The sequence below is a fragment of the Tauraco erythrolophus genome, chromosome Z (genome assembly GCF_009769465.1).
Source record: "Tauraco erythrolophus isolate bTauEry1 chromosome Z, bTauEry1.pri, whole genome shotgun sequence".
Taxonomy (NCBI): Eukaryota; Metazoa; Chordata; class Aves; order Musophagiformes; family Musophagidae; genus Tauraco; species Tauraco erythrolophus.
In genome coordinates this window covers 55,111,309-55,116,760 of record NC_141496.1, presented here as the reverse complement: position 1 = coordinate 55,116,760, position 5,452 = coordinate 55,111,309, and positions in this window count along the sequence as shown.

Sequence of the window (5,452 nt, the reverse complement as noted above, 5' to 3'; positions counted from 1 at the left end):
GCTTGTTTCAAGCAATAGATGATCTGTGGTGCCAAGGAAGCTACCTAAGTAGCATATGCAATGACCTGGATGCTGCTGATCTCTATATATTTGTTTGGGATTAAGTGTCCACTTTATTTGGATTAAAAATGCCCCAAAACCAAACAATAATAGTGACACTGTCTTGCTCTGCTGGTATCTTGTACTTTAATACTAGATTGATTCTTTGATTCTTTCCCAGATCTCAGTGAACACATACAGGGACAAAAGTGAGAAGGCAGAAGTCTCCCAGCCCTCAGCCCAGTTAAAAAAGTTCAATAAATGAATTAAAAGAAAAATATTAGCAGACCTGATCCTCATCTCTTCTAAATCATGCACCCAAAGAGTTGCAAGAAGGTGGACCCCAGGACTCTTTTATATCATAGATTGGGCCATCAGCCAAAGGACTTCTCCATCCGCCACCCCCTTTATACATTTGTGTCTCATTAGCTCATGACAGATTATGTGGGTTTGGCAATATAATTTCATACAGCGTGACTCAATACTATTTCTTGTTATAAAGAATTTTCCTTGGATATATAGAAGCTTGCCTCGAATGATTGACTATCCCTGCTACTTGCAAACCAGCAGGCAGTCTGCTGGCCAATTTACCTGAGTATTTTCTCAAGTACAGTAGTTTTGCACAATTATTCTACCGTGGTGGTTCTGGTGCTTATGTGAAAGGTCATATAACATGAAAAATGACAGAAACTGACATATTTTTCTCATACTCAACTGGTATTTTTTCAAGTGGAACAAGGAGTGACTTACTGAACTAATCGCTGCTCTTTGACATACTCAATGGCAGTGAAATAATGTTAAAAAAGGCACTGAAGGTCCCTTGCAGTGGAGCATGGTTAGTGCTTTTAGCTTTGGTTTTAGAATAATTTTTTAAAAATAAGCTCAGACATCACATCAATTGGAGTTTTGAAATTCTATCTTAGTCCACTAGATGGTGATCCTTGTAAATCGGGATTCAGGTAACTAAAGAAGACTCAGGCCATCAACCATAAAAAAAACACGCTGTAGTATGCAGCACAGAAAATCTTAGTTACAATACGACACAATTTGCATCATAAACTTGTACAAAGTCCAAAACATGGCTGAGAAATCGCTTGAGCATATGACTCAGCAGTAGGTCAACAGGAGTACTGGGATCCAGTCACCAAGAAAACTGAACCTGATCTCCCTCTCTTCTGTCCACAAATGACTTTGCAACATCCAAGCTGCAAACCCCATTTGGAAGTTCATAATGACAACTGCAGCAAGGCAGTGTGATTATTTCAGGCTGCCTTCAATGTGCACATATGTAAACATTTGGTTTTCCGCATAGCACGCACAAAATTCCGTACGTAATCTTAACATAAAACAAAGGCTTAGGATATGGTAATAGAAATGTTTTATTAATCAAATATATTTACATTTCTTCGTATTCTTTTTAATTGTGTGCCTGTTATTTTCATTTAAACACAATGTAATCTTTACAGTTGCTATCACAAGAATACAGCTACATGCATGACTTAATTGGTCCTTTGCAGTAAAAAAGATGCAATTTTATGAAGTTTAAAAAAAATGCAAGCAAGCTGTTTACCTTTCTAATTACAGTGTCATTATTATTTTTCTTACAACAGAGGACCTCTTCAGCATACTCTACATCTATTGGGTGGATTTATGCACTTTTTCAGATTGGCTTGATGATGTCAAAACTTCCAAAATCTAGATGAAATATATAAAAAAAGACTTCATGCAGTCCCAGAATATTTTATTTTCTGGAATCTTATCCACAGAAAGGACTTGGATGGAACAGAAGAGTGCTCTAACTGTAATTGAAAAAACAAACAAACAAACAAAAGAAACCCAAACAAACAAAAAAACCACACACATAAAAAAAGATAACAAAACAAAACAAAACAAAAACATAGCAATTGATGACTCTCAAAAGCAATGAGGACTTACTTTTGGACTTTGACGTATTTATTCATCTGAAATCACATCATTTTGTCAGCTATAAAACAGCATCACAAAATGTAATGGCACCATACAAATAATAAATAGCAATTAAAAGAAGAGATGATGTTACCAAAAGAAAAGATATACACATCATTGCTTGTAAGTTTCTAGTATATAATGTGCTGTAATTATTACCTTATTCCCAACTCAGCTTTCTTTCATGGGAAAACAATCAAATTGTATTAAAAAAAAATCATAATTGGGTCTATAACTGCAGGTTCATAAAGGACCTAACGTCTTTCTGAAAGGAATAACTCTATGAATGTATAAAATTCAATTCCACACCGAAAAAAATCAGAACTAGGCAAAATTTTAAATATGACCTCCAACATGTTCGGTGTTGGAAAAAACAAAAACAAAAACAAAAACAAGCTTTTATTTATTTACCAGACTACAAAACAGAGATGCCAAGTGCTTCAGAAATTCTGAAATGGCAGGCACATAATCACTACATTTAAAGATAATTAATTGTACTACACTTACTGCTTCAGTTTACTGTGTGCAAACACATACTGTATTCATAATAGGTCTGGTTGGTTAGGTTCATGTATCGACAGAACAACCAAATGTATGGTTGTTCTGTCGATACATGAACAGAAACTCACTCAAGATTCAGGAAGTGCAGACAGGATCTAGATTCTGTTTAGTCCAAACCTAGGGTGCATTTTAGCTTGTCCATGTTAGTTTTACATTTGTTATATTGTAACAGAAGGCCAGAAGTTGTACTGGAGAAAAACCTTCTATGAAATCATGGGGTTTCACTGAATCGCTTTTGTATGCTGCCAAATCTGTTACGAAACTGGCATGTATAAAACAACACGATAACTGAAATTGTGCTTAGGCATCTGGCACAACAAAATGATTTCAAAAGAATTAATTATTTGGAAGAAAAAAAAAAGTTAAGTTCTGCAGAAATCCTACTCTGGTATGTTTTTTTTAAAAAAATACAGTAAAATCTTGAAGTAATTGCTCTTTACTTCACACCCATTCAGAAGAATATTTAGACACGTGTTTAATTAAAAACACATGAGTAAGCCTATCTATATTCAGCAGGGAACTTGCAATATCTGCAAGCACATACTTACGTGTTTGCATTATAGGATTCAAATATAAACCTCTTTCTGCAGGATGCTGAGTGCCCTGCACTACCACTAGCCACATCCCTGAGCAGGAGAGCACAGTTAGATAATACAACAGCACAAGTCAGTGATCTAACAGCTCACGTTTGCTTTTGAGAGCATGGCATACCTCTTTTCCCACTTACTCCATTTATAAAATTCTGTTCTTTTTTGGTGTTTTCTTTTCTTTCTTTTTTTTTTTTTTTTTTTTGTGAGAATATCTATTTGCTTACAGAAATGATCTACAGCTGCTGTTCAAATGTTAACTAAAAGTTGGTGCCCCACTAAGATGTTGCTTTACATTAAGTCTCCTAAGGGAAGGGAAGATGTGAACTACCAGGTGTGAGAGGCTGAAAGGTTTAGGGTCAGATTTTGGTTTTTTTCTCTTTGATTGCCCTTGGTAGGAAAAATACAATGTTCAAATAGTGACCTTTAAGTTACAATTCTTCCTACCTGGCTTCCCATGCTTCTTTGAACCTAAAAAACAAAGAATCAGAAAGAACAAACAAACATACACATTTATATAGTAGCTAATAATCTCTCATAGTTTGGAGGATAAAATCAGGCAAGTGCCGACAGAATTGCTCATTCTCCATATCTCTGCACTGAGAAACAGAGCTGAAAAACTCACAGGGCCAAAGCCTCTTAATGAGATAATTTGGTACTTGGTAGAACAATGATAAAAAAATCTTTTTTTTTTTTCAATGTTTTACATTGATAATGGTCAAATACAAACATAGTTACTCTTGAAGTAATTCCCTGCACAGCTTTGGAAACTCCAGATTCTGCAGTGTAGTTTCTCCAATGTAATAAACGAACATCCTGAAGTAAGGATGTCTAAGCTTTTACATTCTTTTTAAATGTGTTTGAATTTTACTGTACGCTCTTCTGCTTGAGCTCTTTGCAGAATTAATAAATGGTTTGAACCTGTTATTACATTTGTAGCTGATTCTGTCTAGCCCTTTACAGAACTGGATACTTAATTATCTACATATTTAAAACCATCCCCATAAATGTTTTTAAAATATTTAATATAATCAACTGAGCCCTTATGAGCCACCCAGCACTTCAGTTTTGGTGCAAAACTGAATGAATCTGTTTTGATCCCCATAATCTCCACAAATTTATTTCGCAGTTTTACCTTATGATATAGCATGACCTCAGAACTGTTTAGGTTTTGTTTATTGTTTTTGGTTTGGGTTTTTTTTGTGATTTTTTTTTTTTTTTTTTACATTTTTATGAAACTACAGATCTAGCATTGAGACAATCAATATATAAACAAACATTGCTGGTCTCTAAAAGTGAAAACCATTCTTTGATTAGACAAAATCATGAAATCTGAAATACATCAAGGATAAAAGCTTGAAAAAAGCCAATATGGAAATTGTTAAATTGAACCAATGTAATGACATCTGAGCTTTTTACATTGTTGTTAGGAATATTTTGGCTTCCTTTCATTCACAAGTGTACCAGGCAAATTTCCACGAAGTGAACACTATGAAGCCTCCAAGCCATTTACAAAGTATCTGAGTACAGATTTAGCTTTTGTTTGAAGCTCAGCCCAAGTATACTGAAAGTTTCATCTCATACTGGAGCATTTTCAATTTGATCCAAATCAACAGAGTAAAAATATCAATGGGCTACAGCTTGGATTTCTGATGAGTTTTCCTAGAAATCAGCAAGCCATTAAACCAATCACTCAAACAAAAACCATCATCTTGGTTCTTTGCTCCTCATAATACAATTTACACATGGACTGGAATCTTGAACGTTTTAAATACTTTCTGCTGTCTCTGCCTGTCATAGATATTAGACTGAACTTGAGAGCTCCAGAGCTCCATTAGTTTAACACAGTTTTCCTACTGGCTTCTTTATATAATGCATATTTGCAGATATACAACATAACTTTTTTTTTTCTCTTTTTTTTCCTTTTTTCTTTTTTTTTTTTTCCCCCCAGAATATCTATGCCAATGCAATGCTGTTGAATGAAAGTACTTGCACAAAAAAGTGCACACAGTGTGAGGCATGAGACTATGGAAATGAAATGCCCTTGGTCTGAGGAGGCTGACGCTGACCCAGATATGGCTCTTGATCACTTCACATCCCACACAGCAATTTCTATTATAGCCATGTCGAGATCAACTTAGCCCAGCTCAGCCAAATGTACGGGTTACATCCGGGTCCTTTGAGTCATGCTACAAAAAAAGGTGCAACAATAAACAAGTCCATGTGCATTCTCAGTCATAACTATGGGCAGAAGAACCCTTGAGATTCCTCACTTTGGCATTAAATAACAATTATAAAGG